The sequence below is a fragment of the Lathamus discolor genome, chromosome 2, assembly GCF_037157495.1.
Source record: "Lathamus discolor isolate bLatDis1 chromosome 2, bLatDis1.hap1, whole genome shotgun sequence".
Taxonomy (NCBI): domain Eukaryota; kingdom Metazoa; phylum Chordata; class Aves; order Psittaciformes; family Psittacidae; genus Lathamus; species Lathamus discolor.
The window spans coordinates 26413291-26438712 of NC_088885.1; the positions used below are offsets into that span (position 1 = coordinate 26413291).

Here is a 25422-nt window from a genome sequence, read left to right on the forward strand (position 1 = left end):
TTATCCAGCTGCTAATGGGCACTTACTTAATGTAACAAACTGCAGCTAGTTTGAAGTAAAAATCGTGCATACTATAGCCATTGGTACTCCGGCACAAGATGTACCTATCCCTAACAGGTACCAATACTACTTAACAAAGACAGTGCCAAACAGCCTTTTCTTTTTCTGACAGGATAGAGAACATCTAGATGTGTTCTGGTTTCTCCACTTTGACTACTTTTGCCTCAGCTTCCTGCTTGTAGACAGGAAAAATTCATTCTCATGGGCTCTCTGCACCAATTTCCGGCCATGAAAACCCCATTGCATCAATAGCCTGGTACCGGAAATCCTTAGCCAAAGCATTGACAGCTTTGCATCGGGTGCAGGAGCCAGGTGAGGACATGCCACCAAGGCAGCCTCTCCAAGTCCCGTCTTCAAGAAGGGCCCAGCCCAGCTCCCTATACTCAAAGCTGGCTCTCGCACAGCGCTCAAGCACACCCCTTATACACATTAACAGTTGACGACAAGGTATATAGACTGCACAGCCTCTTTGTGCTTTCCTGTGTAAGACCATATACAATTCTTAGAAACTGACAGGTTTTTGGGGAGAGGTTGGAATTATGTTTTAACTTGAATTCATTTCCCTTACAAATTAGGTAAAAAAAAAAAAAACCAACCGAACAAACAAAAAAAACCCACAAAGAAAAAAAAAAAGAAAAAGAAAAAAAAACAAACTCTATGTCTAAAGTGTTCTTCCTTTTCCTCAATAGAAAATGAAAACTATATTTGCTCTTAAGACGCAAAGCCACCACCATCCCCAAAATCCACTCTTTGAAGAACGAAAGCGTTGTTTTCCAATATACTGTCTGTGTAACGGCAAGGCTCCCACTTCTGCCACTTTCTTTCCTCTTGAAACAGTGTCGTTATGAAGCCATCTCTGCCCAAACGCCCAGGCTCGCCAACGCTGCACTCCCCCTCTCCTGCTACCCCCGGCATAGGGCTGTACCGGGCTCACCCGCTGCCCTGTGAGGTGGGAAAGCATGAACCGCCAGCCTGCCAAAGGTACCCGGACCGGGCAGGTGGTCGCCCTGAGGGGTGGCAATGGCTGCACACAGCAGGGAGCAAACGAAGAGCGCTGGCTGAGCCGCGCCTGTGGAGAGGCCGGACACGCGGCGTCCCATTGAGGCGGACACGGCTGCAGCCGCGCTCTCAGGAGGAGGCTCCGCGCTGCGGGAGGGCGGCCCTGGGCGGCGGCGGCCCGCGCCGGGGCAGAGGAGCGGAAGGACGCAGCGACCGGCGGAGGGCGGGGAGCGAGCTTCACAGACACCGCGGCACCGACACTCCAGCCTGCGCCGCCCGCCCTCGCCTTACCGGAGGGGTTAGGGGAAGGAAGTGTAACCTGGGGCGGGGACGAGGGGAGGTGTGTGGGGGTGTTTGGCGTTGAGCCTCAGGAAGGGGAGGAAAAAGGCGTTTTCCTCAATACCGGAGTCCGGGAATTAAAAGTTTCTATTAATAGGCAGGAAACTAAAGGGGTGGAAGGTCTGAAGTCGAGGAAGTTTGCCTGTGGCAGTAACTGGTGGAAAACGGGAGTGCTGCCCGCCGGAGGCTGGAGCTGAGTCTGGAACTTGGCAGCACCAGCGCGGTGGTCGGGTGTGAAGCGCTGCCGTGGGTGCCCGGGGCTCACCATGAGCTGCCGGCCGCTTTCAGCCGTGGCCGCTCAGCAGATCCGGGTCGCGGAGTGCGGGCTGGCTGACAGGCTTCATTAGAGCTACGCGCTGCTAACGGAGGCGGCAGCTGGCGCTCGGCGGCGCCCAGGGTATCGCCCAACAGCTGCAGACGCGACCCCAGCGGCGGGGCAGCGGGCGGCGAGCTGGAAGTGCCCGCCATGGCGGGGAAGCCGCCCCTCGGTTGCAGAACACGAGGTCTCGTCGCAAACGCTGTGTTGAAAGTCTCGTAAGCGTCTGGGGTTCGCGTTTTGCAGGAAGAGGGGAGGTTAGTGAGTGGTGCTTATGCAAACTGTGGTGACATTAAGTGCCACAGTATAGTTTCCAGAGACAATGGATGGAGATGTACTTAGTGTGCGAGCACATTGTAACAATCTCTGTTGTCTAAGACGAATGGCTGACTTTGCAATTCATGTATATTAAAGTTGTGATTATGCTAAAAGTACAATTTATAAAGATATATGTATTCAAACAGGAATGTGAAGGGGCTTGTTTCAGGAGAAAATGGAGGAGAAAGTAGAGGAGATGTGGAAAGTGACATGCTTGGAGATGCAGCTGGAGAAGTGCTTCCTGCCAGGGGTATGGCCCTGAGGGACTGTGGCCTGTGAGTGAGTTGCCAGCACCAGGGCACAGACAACAGGCAGGCCCAAAAGACTGTGACTCACAGACAACTTGTGCTGGACCAGAGGAGCAGTAAGAAACCAGTAGCTATGGGAAAAAAGATGAATATGCAAGGACTGACAAAAGTAAACTACTAGGCAGCATCCATAGCATTCTCCACTGTGCACTGCTAAAATAATGAAAGCTAAGGCTGGGAGAAGAGAGAGGAGATACAGATGTTAGGATAAGTTAAGCGTGGGGAAGGGCCAGTGGGGAAGGTGTTCCCTAAGTGTTTGTGTAATTGTTTGAGGGGAAAATATAAGGGCAATCAAGAATTCAAAGCTTATATTAGTTGGCAGTAGATCAAATTAAGTGAACTTCCCTGAGTGAAGACTGTGTTGGCTGCAGTGCTGTAGCAGGCAAAGAGGACAAACTAACTTCCCTCTTCTTCCCTGCTTTCCTAGAGATGTCTGATACAATCTTGTCAATTTTTGTGTCTCCCAAGTAAAACAATAAAATTCACAACAGTCTTCCAGGCAGGTAACTAGTAGTCATCACTATGACTTCCCCAATAAAAAAATGAGACCCTCTCAATAAATCAAAAAAATTGCTTTTAGAATAAAATAAGCCTTTCTATCAGGAAATGTTTATTTTATGAAGTAATAGGCTAACTCTTTTATGTTCCTGGGGGGAAAAAAATCCAGTTTGTATTGAAGACTTCCTTATATTTAGCAGAACTTGTTTTTCGTTGTACTCAGGTGAATCAATAGAAGAGTTACCAAAGTGAACTCTCTTGTACTAAGGTGAATCGATAGAAGAGTTACCAACTGAATATAAAATACTCTCACAGGCGTACTTTAGAAATAGCATACACTGATCTGCTAATGATAGTTCTTGAGGAGAAAGCCTTTCCTGTGAATCTAGTCAGAAGAATCAACTTTATATACTTTATGTCCTGCAGAAGTCTGTTTCTTATGTGTCTTCTGAATACCGTGTCTAGTTCTGTGACAGAAACGTATTTATCTTCTCAGTGCTGCCAAGCCAGTATGGCTGCAGGTGAGCAAGCTGTGTTCTGTTTTGTCTTGTCCATCATCATCAAAATTTCCAAATTAATTCTCACTCGAGTCTTTCCCACTAGAGTTTGTATTTTAAACAGAAACAAACAAAAAAATTGCTTGATCTAGAAATCTCATCTGATCTGGAAACTTAAGTCTGAAAAATCATTCCTGGGCTACGAAAATTACTCAATGCGCTGTGCTTCTAGCTAAAGAGTCAGAAGGGGCTGTATGAGAAGCACAGAGGCTGTATCTCATACAGTTCTGTGTACAGGGAGAGTATATGAAGCTACACACTTAAGATGATTTTTCATTGTCTTGCCTCAACTGAGGGAAATAGGTGACACAAGGGGTTGAGCGTTGTGAAGCATAGGAATAAATGAACATTTTCCAAATGCTATTTAGGGTATATTCGAGTAATTAACTGGTATGTCTTTGGTACTCAGCTGCCTTGTCCACATTCCTGTGCCTCAGTTTGATATGCCTTACTAAGTACAGCTTCAATGTTGGCACCAGAAAAGCACACATTAGCAATGCTTATGTTCTACTATATCTGCAGTTCTGTGAACTATCACTGGTGTAAGGTAGTCTGCTTCTTTACAGGAAGAACATGTATTTTTTCTTTTGACTTTGTTACAGTGAAATGGCATTGCATTAAGTCAGACTGGAAGAATAGCCTTTGATGTCCTACAAAAAAGAAAATCAAAGTATGTTTTTATGGCTAGCCAGTAACATTGGTATTATGGAAGCTACAGTAAATAGGCAGAATAAAACTGATTTACTCACTGAAAATATAATTTATGCCTCAGGTTCTAGTATTCCTAACAGAATTGAAGGGTGGTATTTTCAAAACACTTATTGCTCAGATTTACTCAGGACCTACCTTAGTATGTAAGTAAGTGGTCTGCTGATTTCTCATTATAAAATGTACATAAATGTATATTTGCTATTGACAACCTGGACTGTTGTTGAGTACAAAGTGTTCCTTGACTCACTGACATTGTAATCTTAATAACAGATTCAGTGCTGTGGGCTGAGGTATCTTGTCTTTAGAGAGCCAAAAGTATGTATTATGGGTGTGCTAAGTTAATGAGTATCACAATGTCTGCACTCCTGAATAGACGAAATTTCTGTTTCATATCCATGCCACTTAACACAGTACTGAAGACTTGACTTTTTTAAAAAAAATGTTTCTTGAGCAAATGGAGTAATTGCTGCAACTTAAGTTAAAATAGTAACTCAAAGGTTGATTTTAAGTGAAGGATGTCAAAAAGATGAAGAAGAAGGAATGATTAAGGGGTTACTAGATTATAGTTGAGAAAGCCTGGACAGGAGGTCTGCGTGTAAGCAAAGTAACTCATAGAGCAAAAGAATTTGTGTGGCTTCTTACTCTAATTTCTTTGTATGGTAAGCGAAGGTTAACGTCATGAAGTCTGTTGCTTACCAGGTTCTATATGAACGCTTGCTGTGTCCTTGGATAAGGAGATGTACTCAAGATGGAGCCTGTTTATGTAACAATGAGGATTATATCAGCAGAGTATTTGGCACTGTAATATTATACCTTTTAACTCTCCAGCCAGACATTGCTTAGGGATTGACTTCCTGTGGGTGTTCTGCAAAGCACACTCTTTTTAGCAGGCTTTTGGTTGGAAGCTTTTGCTGTTTTGTAAGTAGAGTAAAGCTGGGGTGGTTAATTGTACCTGTTCAGCTATCTAGATTAAGGGGTGGTGTAAGGGGGTGGTGTAAGGGGGAGTACGGAGGAGGAGAAAAGATGATTCATTCTGTTTTGCAATAAATTCTTCATTAATACTGATGTAAAAGTTACGGACTGCTTAAAAATAATACCTGGGTGGAAATGTGAAAGATATAATGAGAGAGAATTAGTTAAAGCCTGAAGAAAAAAAAAAATGATGAAAAATGGTAGATAAGAAGGCAACATGTTTAAAACTTCCTAAATGCTCACCTGAGTCAGACACATCATCTCAACAGAGCTGAAAGTTGGTGAATGAACGCAGAGTCAGTATAACATTTTTCAGCTCAACAGATCAAGTGAGTGTTAAATGAAGTAAGATTAAGCAATTTAATCTCAGATGACAATATGCAAATTCCATAGAGTATGTAGTAAGGACCTTTCTTTTTCTATTCAGGATCTGGATAGTGTCTGTGTAGTCCCTGAGCAGGTATCTCATTGTGTCTGCAGTCACAGACCTGTATCTGCACTTACCTGCATGACTGACAAGCTACAGACAAACATGAAATAGAAGTATTTTGCATTTTCGAAAAAGCAATAGCAGATTTCAATGCATATTAAAGAATAAATCAACTCAAATACACCTAATCCTTTCTTACTCAGAAGAAAAGCAGGACAGTTATATTTACTTTGCAACATACTGTGTGCTTCTCTTATAATGAGAAATTCATTCCAGTTCCAATTCTGAGGTATTATTTATATAATCCCTAAAAAAATTATTTCCAACCAGAATGAAAACTTACACAGACCTACCAAGCTTATCAAAATGTTATTCAGGCTGTCAGTGTACTGTACTGTTTTCTACCTCTTGGGTTCTGGCCTCTCTGCTGAGTAGGTCAGAACAGCATCAATCTTTCAGTTTTTAATTTAAATCACAAACTATATGACATCCATTTAAATTCTGATAAAACAGTGGTTTATGTAAGCAATCAACAATTCTTGTATAATTAAAAATCCTTACTCCACAGAGCTGTACATTCAAGAATCTGAGTGTTCCTTTCGTGGCACAAGATACTCAGTGTTATCTCTGGAGTTTAGCTAATTAGCTTTCAGCAAACAAACCACAGTGCATAAAGCAGGAGTAAAAATTTGGGGCTACTCAAAAGATGCACTTTAACTTTCCATTTAATCAAAACTGATTTAAACTATCATTCATAGAATATTTAAATTTTTATACATTTTTGAAAGGAGGAAATGAAAATGTTGAATTTTTTTTTTTTCCTAAACCAATCTCTACATTTTTATTTCAATCTGATTTTCCACTTGGAAATATATATTTTTTAATTAAAAAGCTGTACAGAAGAATTTGTGCAGCAAGAAGGTAATACTAAACAACAGTAATTCAGGAAGTCGTGGCTTTAGGTCAGACTAAACTAAAGTGAAATGTACTTGCCTGTTCCTTTTCCTATAGTGCAAACTTGGTATAAAATCTAGTGTTCTGAAAAATTGTTCTAGTGAAAAGTTTAGTAAAAAAGCTGGAGGAGTTTAAGAGAAAAAATTGAGATAAAAGTTTCAAATAAGTTTCATTTTACCTGACAGTTTCCATCCAAAGGTTTGATACCTAGTCTTAGCTACTCATTGGCGTTGCCTCCAGAGTCCGTGAAAAGGGAGAACATCCATCAGATGACTCATCTCCATCCTGTAGTCTAGGAATTAGCTATAGTGAAGGTTTAGTTTTGTTTCCCTTTCTCCAGCTTCAAGGGAGCAGCATTACCTTTTGCCAAGACAACTATTCATTGACTTTTAGTTGTAATTTTGCTTTTTCAGATCCTAAAGCAGCTCACTGTGCCTGGTGCTAGGGAAGGCAAATAGTGGCAGCTTCTTGCCAGGGATAGGATGGAATGTGAAGCCAGGCAGTCATAATTAGATCAGCTTAGCCATCCGTACTCATGGAGGTGTAGCTTTATTTACTTTCTTAGGATCAGCTGAGAGTCTCTCCATATGCTAGAGAGAGTGCCTTTGAAACTATCTGAGATTATACGTTTCGTTTTCATCTGACTAAAGTTAATTCTTTATTCCAGCTATCTCAGCTGTTCAGGTGACTATTTCGGATTGTTTGACTTTTTTGTAAGTTTAACTTGATGTGGCATTATGTGTTATTTTCAGCGTCCTTTGATACAATATTATGTATTATTGCCTGTATTCTGGAATAATTTTGCGAGAACCCAGGACCCTGTCAGGGCCATGAGGGCACATGGCCTGGACAGAGTCCTCTGGACCTTCTACACCACACTGCCTCCAGCCCAGAACCCCGTTTCAGCCCAGCCTAGGGCTCTCAGTCCCTGCCCTGCTGATGCTGCAAGGAGTGCTGGTCGCTAGATCCACCACAGCCATGCTCTGCCTGGTGGATATGGTCTGAGGCTGGTGTCTTACCCTGGCCTTATGCTGTCACTGTCCCTGCAGGCCTTCCTAGCCATCATGAGGCTTAGTGTGACCCTGACTGCCCTCTCTGGGTCTGATCTTGATCCATTGCAGGAGGCAGTGATGTGGTCCAGCCAGCGCCTGCCAGCACTGCTATGTGTCCTGGCTCCCTATTCTTCAGGAAGCAGTCGGCTCACACTGCTCCGTGACAAAATTGCTGGATCCCTTTTAGCACGGTTTATCAGAAATTGATTTACTGTGATGTTTGGAAAATATCATCGGAACTGCTTAGAAGTAACCTGGGAATTCTAAATACGTAGATTGTAAATGCAGATTTGTCTGAATAAACATCCTAATTCTAAAATAAAGTTAATAAATCAAGTTACAGAGCTAAGTAGCAATTATTATCAAGATGTAGGATTAGTGTGCAATTTACACTTGCATGACCTGTAGCTATCTATTGTAGAGACTTGATTTTGAACATTAGCATGGAAAATTGAGGTTTTCCCATTTCATATAATCGTACAAAGAGAATTGGGTCTGGATTATGCTCAAAATTAGCACTAGTTTTCTAACTGCTATACACACAAGGACTCAATTACTGTGTTTCAGTCCATGTATAAAAAAGAATATAACCAGTATTTCAGGTTGAAGCCCTAAAAAGCATACAGGACTATCAGCATTGTGGGAATTTCTCAGCTGTGTCAATAGTTTCAGAAATTCTCTAGTTAGTCTTAAACATACATGCAGGTACTTTTGATTTTATTTTTTTTTTTTTGTAAATAACCAATAAATGTATCAGTCTGACAATAACATTTTTTAACAGTTGTGTATTTCAAAATCAGAGTTTATCATTGCTCTCACTCCTGTTATTTCAGTTGAACAGCCATTAAAAAACCACAACCATCTCTTGCTGACTTTTAACAAACGAGATTATAAAGCCAGATATTTCTGCTCTTTCGTGTTGCCTCTTTTTTCCTTTAGCCCACAATAATTCTGGGACTCCAAGTGCATCTAAAACATATTATTTGTCTTCTCAGGTCAATATTTAGACACAGGATCTTTGAGACAGTGGCAGTGATTATGTTGGCACGCACTTGAACTATTCACTGAGTTACTTGTTTTGGAAGAATATATGATATGAAGACATATACTCAGAAACTCTGTAATATTCATTAGATATGTACTCATGGAGGAGAATAGTATTCCATTCTCTGGAAGTTTCTTACACAAATCTACAGTGCAAGGAAATCGAACATCATTATTCAACTAATTCCATCAGTTTGGGAATTTTTTATTACACCCAACGGTAATCATCAGTTGCAGTGCTTTCTAGTCAACAAATAATTTTCTAAGTTAAAAATGCTAATAAGTCTGGTTAACAGCATAAAACAGAGCTAAATTATGAGCCTCAGAGTTACAGATGTTCTCATTTGCACTTAATCTTTGCAGCTACTAACCACACTAAATTTAACAGTAACGAACCACACTGCACTGAACATGTCTTTCAGAAATGATTTTACAGACTGACACTGAGAAGGTATTTACCTCAGTATAGACAAGAGTAAATGAGCAGTAGTCTAAGAAACAGGGAGCCAGAAAATGTTCATATTCTTCATTGTAGGGAAAATGTCATCCTACCAAATAAAAGAGTTTCTGGGTCATATGGGTTATAGCAAAGTACTTGTAATAAGTTTATCATAAAGGCAATTCTTAGTTAAAAAATACCTTTTTTCCTTTGAAAACTGGGTGTTATTTAAGTAACATAATGGTTTACAGTGTGTCAGAATAAAACCTAACAGTCTGTATAGTAGAAATATATTCTGCATGAACAATTCATGAAAGTTTGGATAATTTCATTTTTCATCTTGATTTGGGAAAAAAATAAAAGAAGTCTTAAGCAATAGGAAAGCATTTCCTACACACTTGTACTGGGAAATGTCTAATGGTCCAGGAGAAAAAGTGCTGCTGGAACCTACGCCGTCAGCAAGGACAGTGCTAGTAGAGTGTGAAACTGGGCAAATCCACCTTGTGTCAGCTGCAGTTACTACTCAGAATGGGGGACCCTCTCTCTCGATCAGTAGTTGCTGCAAGAAAGGTGGGAGAAGAGAAGACAATATGAAAATTATTTCTTTATTGACTGTTGCTTCCTGTGATGGGTACATTCTTTCTGCACAGGGAGCTTGTTCTCTAGCTGTGAACATCCAGTATTGCTTTTGTCTCTTTTGTCCAAAGGTAAATTTGAATTAGCAATCCTTGTTGAGAAGGAAATTAGCCCTGATCCTTATTTTTAGATTGTGCTGATCCTACAGCAAAACATTCTACAAATATCTGCAGCATGTAGTAATGCTGATAAAAGCTCGTGGATGCTTAATACAAAACAAGATACTAATTACATAACTGGAAGTGCATTGGGGAAACATATGCCTCCATGAAATCAAGCCACAAGTTAGAAACTTGAAGTCAGATGACTTTGTGAACAAGTCTAATACCAGTGAAAGAGAGCCAAGCGTTCAATTTTTATCAAAAAGCAGGGATTGCGAGTATGTGGGGGATTTCTGAGTCTTCCAATTGTTATTTGAATTTGCTGGTCCTTTGAGGAAGAAATCATTGGAGTAAGGAATTCATAGACTCATAGAATTACTGCTTTGTTGTCTGATTAATGCCTGTTGATCTTTTCTTAAAATGTGCTAAAAATTCAGAGGTGGTGCATTTAACCCAGGAATTCATTAGCACTAATTTGTGAGTGGCACATGTCCAGTTTGACCTGAAATCGGCCAAATCAAAATCCATTAGGTTTATGAGAAGGTGCAAAAGCATTGTTTCAACAGGGCTTTCCCAATATAAGATATAATGGCATTAAATATTGGACAAACCCTTGTACTTTAGGAGAAAAAAAATGTATCCAATAAGAGCTTATTTATACTTTTTTTATTCATTTTGTGAACATTTGCATTGTGACTTTTTCACAGATGATTTTATATTCTGGAGATTTGTTTTCACTTTTCCCCGTTTGTTCTCTCTTTTCTTATTCCAGTGAATCTTAAATAAATTTACTATTTATCCTCTTTATTCTATTTTTTTTTTCCTTCTTACTATGTTTACAAAAGTACACAGTGGCTCATGCTGCTAGTCTTTGCTCTAAGTGCTGCCTTCACTATAATCATCAAAATGCTTGCCTTAAATTTTAATACATGTATTTTTTTTAAAGACAACAGAACAGGACTTTGATCTTAATGAGCTTTGGTAAGGGCAAGAAGCAGGTTTTGTATTTCAGTAGTGTCCTAATGAAAACAGTGTTATGGAAACAAGGGAAAGTTCTCTTGGACTAATTTTCTACTTTATTACTGTATTGCATACTGTGTTTTACGTTGCCTTTAGTACTGCTTTTCTGATAAAGACGAATGAACACTGTCACAGAAAATGCCTCCATCTTGGTTTTCCTTTTGCCAAATCATAAAGTAGTTTAAAGCACATTTTCTTCTCTCTGTATGTATTGGATTTTTTTCCCTGGTATAGTTCAAGTTGTCTGTTCAGATGGACTTCTGTCACTTTTCTTAACATAACCAAATAGGTCTCCTGTTCAGAAGTCAATTTCTTAAGTTCATCTTGCTAACCCATCTATAAAGCCTTTCATCCTGATAGTGTCTATTCTTGTCCAGTGGTTATATTCTTTCATTATTTAAAAGCTGCCACTTCGTCATCCAGGCATTTTACTTCTAATAACATGAGAATTGCTACAGCAGCAGCATTTTTGCTGCTGCTTTCTGAATTCTTTTCAACTTACCTATACACTCCTAAGAATGGAGTACCAAGGTCCTTCTGCAGTATTTTAGGTGCAGTTTTCTATTCATACTCTAGAGAGGGATTTATTAAACCTTTGTCATGATATCATCTTTCCCTTCAAACAGTTTCAAATTTGCTTTATAAACACGTATCTAATTCACTGTCCATTGTCACTTGTCCTTTAATCAGTGTTCCAGATTACTATCTCATAGAATGTCTTTATTTCATATTATTTATTTCCTAGATAAACAGTTCACATGAGAAAGCTGCATCTCCATCCTAATATTTTCTGTCCATATTTTATCTGGTTTATAGTTATGAATCTTTGAGCTCTCTTTGCTCTCTGAGAACCTATGAATTTGGTATCATCTTCAAATTTAATTACCATGGTGGCTTGCCCCAGCCTTAAATCAGTCAGTAGCATGTTTGAATAAGAGCAGGTGTAACAGTGATCTTTGTAACACACCATTGCACACTTCTGTACATTGTATCCTGCTACAGTTTTGAACTTCATTATCCTTTCTTTTGTCGTTCACTACCCTTTCATTTCCCATTTGCTTAAAGCCAACAGCATTGCCATTAATTTGGCATGATGCTAAATAAAAACAACACTTGTATGTTTGGGACTTGCGTCACTTTTTTTTTTTTTGTCCACTCATTTTATAAGCACATATAAAATAATCTCTTTATTCATTGGATATAAGCCTCCTGCTAAGCAGGTCTCATGACTCTAATCTCAATGTTCACTTATGGGTATATTGTCAGAGATGTGTTAGTTCCAGAGAGGAACAAGCATATGACGCCTTATAAGTTATTTAAATTATTATTCTACCCAGTGCATGGAAAGGTGGGATATTTGATTATACTCTATTCTACAGGAAGCCGTTAGGTGGAAAGATCTGGGAAGAAGACCTATCTTCAGGTTCATCCTTCCCTATTCTATAATATGAATGAATATAAATAGATCAACAGAAGGCAGTGTGCATATCTGCAAGAGGAGAGACATTATGTTCTCTTCTCGAGATAAACTGTAACTATTCTTTTGTGATTTGTTTCCAGATCTGCTGCCTGGAGGAGGAGGCTGGAGAAGGACCAGTGTTGCTGTTTGTTCAAATTATGCCATAAAATTCTGAGCTTTGTCTTATGATCTTCCAACATTTCTTACATTATGTAAGTTTCCCTAAGCAATGGAGTTAAATACATGGTTCCTTAAGATTAGTATTCTCTCTCTTCCTTTTTTATGATCAGTGTTAGGTTTTTTTTTCTTGGGTACTTTCTAATTCTCTATTGCTTAAACAATTTTAGGTCTTTCTGTAAATTTGTTAGCTAAGTCCCTTAATACCTTAGAATTCATGTTCAAGTTATGTTCCCTATTATGTCGTAATTGCCCAAAGCTGCTTTGAGCATTTTGTATAGCACTAACACTCTCCTTTTTGAAAGTTGAGCCTTAGGAGAACTTGTTTGCATTATCTATTTTATCTGACTCCTTATTTATTAATGAGCTAACTCTCACTCATTTTTCTTTGTCCGTTTATTAGATCTGCAGACATCTTCCTTACTCTCTTGACCCTATTTTACTACCAGCTATTCTGTTGTTTTTACCGAAATATTTCCAGTTGCAGAATATGTGCTTTTCACTTCTGACAAAGAGATGTTAGCCCATCAAGGATTTACTTTTTTCTTTACATTCTGACCATGGATTTTTATTTCTTGTCATAATTGCCTTACATCTTATGTAACTTGGTTCCAGAAATATATATTTCAACAAATACTTTTTGGAGTTAGTATTCTGAATCAGTGTCCTGATCAATCTACTACTACTATGGCTTTTGAATATCGGAAAGAGTTAAAACTTAACCATCTCAATTACTTCCTTTTGCTCTTACAAAATACAATATTTTTATATTCCTTCATTCAGGGAGAACATTTCTTACTTTGTTCAGTTGAAGCACCCTGTATTCTAAAAGGTGCTGAATGTTGCTATTTCTCATAATTTCTACTAATCCTTCTTGAGCAGGCTGGTTAGATCTTCTCCTTTCTGGATCATAAAATTGCTCTCTGTGGTGATGCATACTTGAATAGTTGTGCTTTATCCAACAGCTGTCTTGGTACTTAATGTCCCCCATGACAGGTAGGTTTTGCACATCCTGGGGGATGGTCCAGGAATCTTTTTCTGTTTAATCCAGTCTCGATGCAGTCTTCCAGATGTTCAGCGAAATTCACCTCCATACCCCTTTCCTGGTCCTGTTCATCAAAGTGCTTCACTAAGCTTTTATACATTAAATAACTTTTTTTTTTTGTTCATTGATTAATCTACATTTACATACATGTTAGTGTTGCGGTTAATGTGAATTAGCATAAAACATTTATATGCCAGTGGAAATGAGGCAGTCTCCTGAACTTGTTACATAGGAAAAGCATGCATACAGGTCCTCTCATGTCTATATACACAGTAAAATGTGGTACTTTGATACAAATTATTTCTGGTAATTAGGTTGTCAACACAGAGCTTCAGCAAAATATTTTACCTTAATTTTATCTATCACCCCTTCTTTCCACCATATGTTTTTGTCCCAATGCAGAAATTTTGTCCAGTGGTTTTAACATGAATTTTCAGAATTACTTTGTCATGTGTCAGATATGATTCTATTCCACAAAAAACAATCGGTGATTTTATATTTTTTTTAATTGCTTGTATTAAAATAACCTCTGTGGCCTTATCTGGGATTAAAATGTAGTCGTGGAAAGACCAGAAAACATACTGAAATTAAGTCAGTTGCTGTTACGAAGATCAGGTACTTCAGAGAACCGAGACAGACAAAGAGTGGGAGAACAGAAGTATTACTATCCTATTTTACAGATAAGGAACTGAATAACAGAGAGATTAAGGTCAGACAGGGAGGCTGTGGCAGGTCTGGGAACTAGTGCCATAATACTTCCTTAATCACAAAGCCATTCTTCATTCTGAAAGATTTTATTGTTTATTCTTCAGACACCTTCTGTGGAGCTGAAAGAGAAGAAGAGCTTGGATCAAGCTTCAGATCTAGACTGAGGATAACTTTGCTGTTTGACTTAAAGACTAACTCCAGGATAGGATCTCTACTGAAGTCTTTCAGTTCTTAGGAGTGCAGTTATCAGCTTCTGGTGATACGGAGACAGGTTCTATGTAGTTAAATTCAGGTCACAATGATTTTTGCACATCTACTTAATTTGAGTATGAAACAAATAAAAAAATACTTTTACATTTATTTCACATTAATTTGCATTATGTGAGAACTCAGTTTTCTCCATGTTGCCTAATTTGTATAAGTAAACATATCTTTAAGATGATAACATGCTGCTCTTCTGGTGTAAGTGGGAAGATGCTGATTGAGAAAGCTCCCAGTTATCACCGCCTATGTTTTAGCAGTCTGTGGATTCCGAGGTCTGCTAATTTATATCACAAGACACCTTTTCAGATTTGTTCTGCTCTTTTGTCACTAGGGAAACAATGTATGTTTTTCAGTTTCCTAATAGCTTTAAAAAGGAACAAGAAATGTCAACAGGCAAAAAGGCCAAAAAACAGGGAGAACTTATTCTCACTAACAGATCTTTTGGGGATTAGTCATATAAGTTCTTGGTTCTCTCTTTCCACAGGCATTTTTACAATAAATGATATAAGATCTAAAAGCAAGATAAATGTTAAAGGGTCTTTATTCACTGTCTCGTCCAGCAAACGAGTGAAAATTGAAGAAAGTAGCATCTAAAAAGTCTAAGCCCTTGACTTCAAATCTTCAGTAATTTGAAGAAGCAGGTCTTCTATTTATAGCTTTAATTATCTTGAATTCTATGTCTCCTGTGGCTTATACAAAGAAGCACAAAACATATATTTAAAATAGAAACATGTAAATCCATTTTGTTATCAAAATTAGTTGTGTTCTAAATTATATATACTTCTTATAGAAATAGATGTTACTAGTTTATTCTATTACTTCAGTCATTTATCCTGTAATTTTTCCCCATATCAAGAAAAAAAAAACAGAGAAGTCGACAACATACTAAAAATTATTTCAGCTATAATAGCCTCATGTCTAATATATTGCTTACTTCTGGTTTATTTTAGTTGGTTACATAGATGCTCTCCTTCCATAGCATAATATTTATAATGAATTTAGGAAAATGGATGTGTCTGCTTGAACTCTACATAGCTTTTATTCAGTCCTCCTAAAGATGCTCTTTGTTTTCATTCAGTAATTACAACTGATAGAGTTAAGAATGGAAAGAATTTTGAGTGTTTCAGATTCATGATGTCTGCTGTAATGAGAAATAATTTTATAAACTATACCATGACCTGTATAGTCAGGTGATGATTTTCCTGTCCTTGCTCTTTACATTCTTAAGAACAAATCTTTTGTCCACCTGTATTCATTTCCTTGGGAAGCTTTTCCATGAGATAGTCCTGCAGTAGTCTGCTCATTGGTTTTGAATGATACTGAAAATAAGAGAGTCTACTTTTCAAGATGAACCTTTGGGCTGTATTTTCCCCTTCATTATTGTTACAAATGGGCATATACATAAGAGCACAGATTAACCTCTGAATTTGGTCATACTCAGGAGGCCAACCCCCCTACCCTTTAAAAACACCCTCTAAGTCAGGCCAAAAGGAGAAGACACTAAGTCATTTTTGAAGAAAGAAGTCCTCTGAGTAATCAAACCATAGAATATTTTAAGTTGGAGGAGACATGTAGAGGTAGTCTGACCTCCTGCTCAAATCATGGCTGACTTTAGAACTAGAGCCATTTTGGTAATTACCATCTAATGGTAATGACCCACTGATGCAAGAGTTCAAACTTCCTGTATTTCCCTGTCTGCCTTTCCCATCAAGAAGTCATGTTTCTTACCACTGCATGTGCATTTATCTTCCTTCTATTTCAAAGGGGGGCAGGAAGTAAGCTTTAATTATCTTGTACTGCTCTAATATAAGTTAGGCTGGATAGTTCCTCTGAGATGCAGCCTTCTTTGGAGCTAGCAGCATTTGTAGTGTTGTCCCAGGATCTAGAACTTACTCCATCTGCTGTGCACAGTAGTAGATTCCCTACCAAAACATTGTGAATAGGGTAGAGAAGAATTGGATGGGGAGGCAGAGTTAGGTAGCTCAGAGATTTATGTAGTAGTGGGTTTGGAAAGCTGTGTATAGTTGGTGGGGAGTGGGTCAACAGCCACAAGATTTAATACCGGTTTTGGAAGGTAGGGTTTGTAAGAGTAAATGGCGAAAGTAGACCTGCCTAGACATCGTACATTGCAAGTGGGACTCACTTATTTGTCTCCTCTCTCATACTCCTTCGTCATAGTATCATATATTTTATGCATCTACAATTAGCATTGTAAGCCTGTTTCACGTGGTCATTACATAACAGCTGAAACCATGAAACAGATAGAAAACAGAAAGGCAGAAATTACTATTCTTCTGCTTAGAAGGTGAGTTTCTTGTGTTTTGACCTGCAGAATGCGGCATGCATAGCTGGCTTCTCAGAAATAGAAAGGACAGTAGAGAAAACTTGATAAATTAAAATGTGAACAGCTGATCTGCATAGCCAGCAAACCTTAACAGACAGTTCTACTGAACTAACTGTTCCTCCAGAAAGGCTGCAGCTTACAGGACTGAAGAGAGCAGCCAGGCTTGTTAAGCAGAATTTCTCTCTCTCTCTCTCTCTCTCTCTCTATATATATATATATATATATATTATTTTTTTATTATTATTTTTTTTTTGTGGAGCTTTGAACCATGAAAGACAGGCGCTGTCCCTGCATGTTTTGCAGTGGGCACTAAGCACCTCGCAGTAGCAGGACATTTCAGACTTACTTCTGCTTTATTGATATTACAAATACTGTCATGGCAACTAATAGCACTTGTGCAGACCAGCAACCTTTTGTAGAGACTCAAGCAACAGAACCACTGGGTGGCCACCAGGTGATTACCTTTCTCTCCTTTTATTATGAGTTAGGGAGAAGTACCTCTGTTATTAATGTTACTTACTGCACATTCCTGCGTTTCCAGTTTCACTGGTCTTGCAGCCAGCTTTTCAGCTGTGCACGTCTGTCAGCAATCCTTGAGATCATGGACAGCAATCTTCGAGACAGTGGACCTCAGTTCCTCACACCAGTCCTTGAGACAATGGACCCTAGAGTCTTATCTCAGTTCTTCACACCCATCTTCCAGATAGTGGACCTCAGCTCCTCACACCAATCTTTGAGATAATGGACAATGGAGTCTGATTTCAGCTCAGTCTCTCACAATTCTCCTAATTGTATATGATTGATAAGTACTTACTTTACCCTAAAATCTGGTACATAGTCTTTAAATAGTGAGTATGTTGTACAGTTTGAGCTTGCAATGAATTGTATTTTGAGAGAGTATGTTCTTAGTACTGCATATCTTTTAAAAACCTAAGTCTTAGTTTGCATACTCCACAAAAGACAGGAGGCTGTGCACATGGTCCCTCCCACTTCACATGCTTCGTATTTGCACTCTGGAGTCTAAAGGTTATGTGATTGCTCACAGTTAAGCGGGGAGAGGGAAGGTTTAGATGTGACAAGAACAGGGCTCAGAATATCTGGTTTCAAAATTGTTACAGCTCTGTATCTTAAAGGCAGGCTGTGGGTGTGTACTAGTGGTGAGTAAGTAGCTATTTTGAGTGGGACAGTGCTTTCCTAACTCACATGTGTACCCCTTAGGACACTTGGTCAGCATGGAATATAGTATGTGACCAGCATCCTTTCTCATAAACCACAGAAATAAAATATTTCTTTCAGGCAGAGATGATTCAGATATGCAAAACTGCATTATTTTTACTTCACCTAAATTCAATTAGAGCCTCTGTATGAAGCTTTTAATCTGACTTTTTACCCTGAATTAAGTCTGACTAGGTACAATAGTCCCAATCATGATTTTCTGTCCTAAAGAGGTGACCACACTATGCTTCATATATCCTTTACCTGCTAGCATGCTGGATTTCTTATTATGATTATTTTTAATACATTCCTTTACTATAGATGTGCAATGAAAATAAATTTCTAGGTATCTTGAAACTGACATTTTTCTTCCTGCCATAAGCCTTTTGTGAGGGAATGATGGAAGACTGAAAGTTGTCTTTGTTTTTTATCAGAAGATAAAAATGAAGTGACTGAGCATTTTACAGTTTATAAACTGTAAACTGTAGCCCTTGGATAAAGCAAGAATATTGCTGGCTAAGAGCAGATTTTCTGCTTTGGCAGTTCTATTTCCACTGATACCAAATTTCCTCTCAGCTCCTGCAGTGGTGTATAGAAGCCTTTCATGGAGGAAAATTACTGTGTTTCTTCTGCAAAGGGACAGGATTTCTTCCCGTGTTTTCAAGACTTATAATCTCATCAGGGAAGACACCATATGTTAAAATATAATCTCCTGATTTTAAAGTCACACTCTTGATTTTGCAGGAAAAATAAGTCATGATTTGTGGTTTGATAAGTTTGGCAGCATTAGAGAGCTGGCTTTTGGTACCATTCCAAGTGGTAAGTTGTAGTGAAGACAATAATGTAGTGTCTAGTATCTGTACCTGTAATTTCCAATAGTTTAATACCTGTAGTCTTTATTAAGATGTAGAATTACTTTTTTCATTATGTTCTTTAAAATGCCCAAATTATAAAATTAAACTTGAGTTATAAGCCTCTCAAATTTACCAAAAGTAATGTTTCCTTTTCTCCCAGTGGCTTGTCATTAGGTGTTCAGTTACTATCGTAAATTCATTTTTCAGTCTGCTCTATAGTTATGTCCAAGTGATGTTTTACTGTGATTTATATTAGTTTGAGAGATTTAAATTTTAACATTGTAAGAAAATACTGGATAACATTTGCACTGAATGAAGCATGAATCAGTAAGAAAGGACAATGGGGCTCTGAGTCACCTTGTTGGCTTTCAGATTCTGGAATTATCCAGAGACCTGGCTTTTTCTCAAAAAGAAACAGAAACAGTCACATAGTTCTTGTACACCCATATTTTCACAAGAAAACCATGCTGTAGGAATCATTTTGCAAGATCCAAACATCTAGCTAATCCAGGATGATCCCAGAATGATGTTTGCTCTGTCATTACAATACAAGAGAAATTGTATGGAATAAACATATAGGATAAATTGTATGTCTTCTGTGTTTTTAAGTAATTTGAGGAAGTAAACCAGAGTGTGCAGCAGGACAGTTTCCCTCCTGTATGGATTAGTAGCAACTTTGTATTCAGTCTCCAGTGTTAACACCTTCTAAAATCGGGCTGTTCATCAGTCCATTGCTTCCATAGACTAAGCCAGAGAACTTGAAACAAGTTTGTTTGAATTACATATTTTAGCTTGGAATGGCATATCTTAGTTTCAAAGTCTCAGCTAACCAATAATTTAATGTGTGAGTCTTACTCTTGCCCATTTACATTATTTAGCTTTCTTGTGTGACATCTGGCCCTTACATTGGGCAAGATGTAATTGTCATTACATTACAAATTCTTGACATTTTATACAGTAAATTACTTTCTTGCTTATAAGAATTATTTTCCTTTTCTCTTCACTTAGACTGTTGTGAGTTAGAACCAAAACAAACCTACCGACTTAATCAAAGTCAGTAGACTTAATCCTGTGAATGTGAGCTCAGAGGCACACCTACTACTCATTGTCAGTTCAGCCCTTTTTCACATCATAAATCTTCTAACAAATAAATATTTACAGTTCAGTCTTTAATACAATTAATAGTTGCTATTTGAGAGTTCTTACAATGTCAGCCAACAATCCGAAATTCATCTGTTATTACTAAATCGTTAATTTTGATTATTTCTAGCTGATTATTCATTGTTTGCAGTGAGAGTGAAAGATCCAGTTGGGCCTTGTTTTTCTAGATTGCATCTAGTTTTAAACAGGAAAATGACAAAGCAAATACTTTAGCTCATATATAAATGCCTTTACAAGTGTTTGAATTTACATGTTCCGTATGAAGAGCAAGTCTGTCTCCTAATTGTACAGAACAGAATCATAGAAAATAGAATATATCATATATATATGCATGTTAGAAACACTATATAGATATTCATAGATGCAGACAGTTCACAAAAGAACAGTCATCCTTTTTTTATATTGAACTATGCTATTCAGTAATAATTATGTTTCTTATTTGGTCACTAGTAGTATTTGATATATTCATAGTTCATTACTAAGGGAATTGTTATTCATTCCTTTTGTTTGTGAAGGTAATACATCTGACCTAGTTGAAGCTGTGATTAGCACTGAAAGCTTCCTATCTTATATTTGCTAGTGCAGGCTGGGTATTTGATACTGCTTTTCCAAGCACTTCATTTGTGGCATCATGAAATTCTAGCAATGTGAATGCTTGACTTTGTAACCCTGTTAATGTTCTTTTAATGTAAGTTATTGTGTAGCTTCTTAGCTGGTTTTCTCTTAAGTGAGCTAAAAAAATCACTGTACTGCTAAGTAGCATCCTGTTAACACTCCGTTGTTTCATGTTCTTGGCTGGAACCTTTTTATCCATCCTACAGATGTTGATGCTATTTTTAATTTATTCTCATTGACTATTTCTTACAAATGGCATTTTCTATAAATTACAAGCTCTTTAAAACAAAGCCTGTGCTTTACAGTATATGCAATGCGTAGTACTTTCAGTCTAGAGAAGTACAGAAAGATATTTTGAACTTCAAATGATCCTTAGCTATAGGAAGCATTAAGAAGCATTTCTCAATAAAATATTACTTTTCTTGTGGGAGTTTTACGTTATAGTTAGTCCTTGTTTCAGCTGTGATAGTTGCAAAAGTCTAAAGACTGCCATGATATATATTTCAGATTACTGTGGACATCCATGTACATCCACTTTCCTGCCCTCATGTGTGTAAAGATTAGAATGTAAAAATATGAAGTAAATGGAAATGTTCCTTCAAGTAGGATAAAAAGAGAGAATTTTGGTCATATAAATCTCATTCCATGTTCCAGATGCAAAGTCCTTTTGCAGTAAAGTCTGTAGAGATTCTCAAAGCAATTCTACTGTTATGCCAGGACAATTAAAGAACTGAATTATTTCTTTATACTTCAACAGAAGTGAAATTTCATCAAATTGTTAGGAAAAAACACCATTTTAAAAGGTGAATCAAAATGCGACATGTTTAATTTTTAAAATGAAATAGCTGGGTTTGGTTTTCTTCCATGTCCAAATTGTGCAAAGACCCCTGTGGTTTAAATAACCCAGTTGTTGTACACTAATAAAAATCCCATTAAATTAAATGGCCACTAGGCATATAGAATGTCCTGTTGCAATTTCAAGAGACAGTTTGTTACAAGACACCCTGCTACGTACCTTTTATTTTATCAAAAAAAAGGAGAAAAATAAAAGGTTGCAAAATGTGTTTATTTCTATGATGTCTTGTGTGTTGGTTTTGGGTGTTGCTTTTTTTGTATATATATAAAGAATGAAAGAGTTGGCTTATTCTATGTCTGGTACATTTATAGCACAACCTACAATAAATATATATAATCAGCAGAATCGATCAGTAATTTTCATCCTCTGAACTATTACTTGTTTCCTTTGGAAGATGGCAATTCAAGAAGTAATTCGGTATATATTGTATTAAACTGCTTGAGAGCACTTATTGTGCTTGTTTGCCAGCAAACATTTCTGAAATAGGGCACTGTTTTTCTTGCAAATGTTTTCTTTCTCTCTTTCTTTCTTTTTCTTTCTTTCTCTCTTTCTTTCTTTTTTTCTTTCTTTCTTTTTCTTTCTTTCTTTTCTTTCTTTCTTTCTTTCTTTCTTTCTTTCTTTCTTTCTTTCTTTCTTTCTTTCTTTCTTTCTTTCTTTCTTTCTTTCTTTCTTTCTTTTTCTCTCTCTTTCTTTCTCTCTTTCTTTCTCTCTCTCTCTCTGTCTTTCTCTCTTTCTTTCTTTCTCTTCCTTCCTTCCTTCCTTCCGTCCAATCTTCCTTCCTTCCTTCACAGAATCACAGAATCCCAAGGGTTGGAAGGGACCTCAAAAGATCATCTAGTCCAACCCCCCTGCAAGAGCAGGGTAACCTACAGTACATCACACAGGAACTTGTCCAGGCGGGCCTTGAATATCTCCAGTGTAGGAGACTCCACAACCCCCCTGGGCAACCTGTTCCAGTGCTCTGTCACTCTTACAGTAAAGAAGTTCTTCCTGATGTTAACGTGGAACTTCCTATGCTCCAGTTTACACCCATTGCCCCTTGTCCTATCACTGGATATCACTGAAAAAAGCCTAGCTCCATCATCCTGACACTACCCTTTACATATTTGTAAACATTGATGAGGTCACCCCTCAGTCTCCTCTTCTCCAAGCTAAAGAGACCCAGCTCCCTCAGCCTCTCCTCATAAGGGAGATGTTCCACTCCCTTAATCATCTTTGTGGCTCTGCGCTGGACTCCTTCAAGCAATTCCCTGTCCTTCTTGAACAGAGGGGCCCAGAACTGGACGCAATATTCCAGATGCAGCCTCACCAAGGCTGAGTAGAGGGGGAGGAGAACCTCTCTTGACCTACTAACTACTCCCTTTCTAATGCACCCTAAGATGCCATTTGCCTTCTTGGCCACAAGAGCACATTGCTGGCTCATGGTCATCCTCCTATCCACCAGGACCCCCAGGTCCCTTTCCCCTTCGCTACTTTCCAGCAGGTCAACCCCCAACCTGTACTGGTACATGGGGTTGTTCTTCCCCAGATGCAAGACTCCTTCCTTCCTTCCTTCCTTCCTTCCTTCCTTCCTTCCTTCCTTCCTTCCTCAATCCTTCCCTCCCTCCCTCCCAGTGCTGAAATGTACAGTTCTTTGAATTTGCCTCAAATATGCTGGGCCAGTCCTGTTTTGCCACTTCTTTCCTGTTTCACCACTTCTTTCCTGTTTCACCACTTCACACCTGGCCAATCTCATTTAATAATAATGATTCTGACAGATATATAGGGTCTTCAAGGTGTGAGAGGCTGCCTGCTCACCTAATGTCTGGCCTGTCAATTACTTTTTATAAATTCTTCTAAAAATGAGGAAAAGGCATGTATTCAGGTGATTTTTAATGACTATATAAGGAGACATATCTGAGGTACTTTTGTCAAATAGAAAACAAAATTGAGATTGTCTCATGTAGATTCATAGAGCCATAGTCTTTAGTATCTTTTATTGGTAGGAAATATGGAGGGTGTGAAAGGTGTAAGGAAACATAATATAATCTTGACAATAATGAAGTGCACATTAACTCCTCTCAGACCAATGTGTTTGTATTACATACAGGCGTTTTGAAAGAACTTCACACTTTGAGTGTCTTCTGAAGTTAGAAGACCTGGCAAGTGTAAGAGTTTTATAGCTGCTTCTTTCTGAATGATGCAAGCATTGTTGTACGCAGCTTTCCCTTTCTACCTTCCAACTTAACAAGTGGCAAGTTCTGCCATTGCCTACCTGTGGTTCTGAAATCCCTCTGTTGACTAAGTTGGTTATGGCTGACTTATTTTTTCTGAAGACTGAATTATCATGGCACTGTCCCTGTTCCTTTAACCAGTTGCTTCAATGACTTCAAAAGACAGTCTGTCCTCAAAAGTTTATGACCCTAATATCTTAAGTGTTCTCATGTAGTTGTTTAACTTCTGTCCCATTTTCTCTTGGTTTTTAACAGCCTGCTGCTAAACCAACCTAATGTAGTCATGCAGCAAGTTTTGTCTAAAATACCTTAAAAAATCAACATTGACAATTACTTGCTGCAAATACCTATTGTTGAATCTTAGTTTTCTTCTGCTTATACTGTTTATACTCACAATTTAGATCAAAACATCATCATCAAAACATCATGGATAGTGTTTATTACTTGCTAAAAATGCATGAAATGGGCTTTATATATTACATGTTAATAGCACAGATTTCTTTCCTGCCATTCTCTTTTCAGTTTTGAATGACTCCTTGAAATTTAAAGGGTAATAGATGCAACCCAGTTTTGTATTAAAAATTTTCTTTAAGAACAGGGCAGGTAGTAACAAAATATACTTTCATTGTTTTTCAAGGATTAAGTTTTCTGTGAGAGTGTATGGATCTTAGCTGTCTGAACATTCCTATAGACTCTTCATGGGACTAGGAGGGATATGCTGACCCTGCTCAGGCTCAAGGACCAACTTCACCAGGTAAAATCTCAAGGAATTTTGCTGTTAACCCTGACTAAGCTATGTAAAAAGTTAATCTCTGTGTGGAGGCCTTAGAGGACAATGAAACTATCTTGACTGAAATGTGAAATTATGTTAACAACAGTTGGCTTAAAAAACAGAAGCAAATATTGCTCATCTGAAAATAATTTATGTAGATACAATGAAAGTTTCCTGAGTACACAGCATGATTCTTAGGTGCCACCATGTTATGACGTGTTAAAGAAGCAGTGTAGCAACAGTGTAAGAACCTGTTCAACTGGTCAGATTTTCATGACAAATGTTTCAGATGGGGTTTCCAGTAGTTCCTATTGCTTTGAGAAACCAGGCAAAGCATGAGAGATTCATGAGAGGGAAGGATGTCCTTCATGTCTTTATTTAGCCATTTAACTTAAATATGCAAATTATATGTAAATTGTGTTATATATATTTAAATAATACTGTCTTCTTACAGGAAACATTCTTGTCCCCTCCCCCATTTAATTAACGTGTACAAGCAATTACTGATAGAAGGCAAAATGCAACCATCTGCATTTCTCAGGGTTGTCATTTTGCAGATAGAATTCACACGTGTCTTTTAAACAATGATGAATTAGAAAGCAAAATCTATTTTTCCTCGTTTGTTAACTACCTCCGTGATAATAATGTATTTGCATATTTAATTTCCTCCATTGTAAATGAGCATCTTCGAACCGATTACTACTTATTTTATAATATTCTTGCATTCTTATTTATTCATGCATTTTATTTACCAAATAAAATTACTTTTTCTCCAAAGGACATTTTAAAGTATTATAGTCCTATACATTGATAGGTTGTTTCCAAATACAGTATTAGGAGATTCTGAAGGGAGTTCTTAGTATGAAGCACATGTTCAAAAAATAGAGTTCTTAATTTTGTCTGAAATTGTCTTTCCTTTGCTCTCTTTTTTTCTTTGTGCAAATTCTGAATAAAGAGGCTGTATATGGACTTACTGGACTGATAC

General features: G+C 38.0%; 1 long non-coding RNA gene across 1 annotated transcript in view; it reads left to right on the forward strand.

Annotated features, from left to right (window-relative positions):
- Nucleotides 1-1429: 1429 nt before the first annotated feature.
- Nucleotides 1430-25422, forward strand: part of LOC136009143 (uncharacterized) — a 41353-nt gene continuing 17360 nt past the window's right edge. The window contains exons 1-4 of the long non-coding RNA XR_010610356.1: nucleotides 1430-1932; nucleotides 12315-12425; nucleotides 23542-23599; nucleotides 24303-24419. This is a non-coding gene — a long non-coding RNA (uncharacterized LOC136009143). The remainder of the gene's footprint in view (nucleotides 1933-12314; nucleotides 12426-23541; nucleotides 23600-24302; nucleotides 24420-25422) is intronic.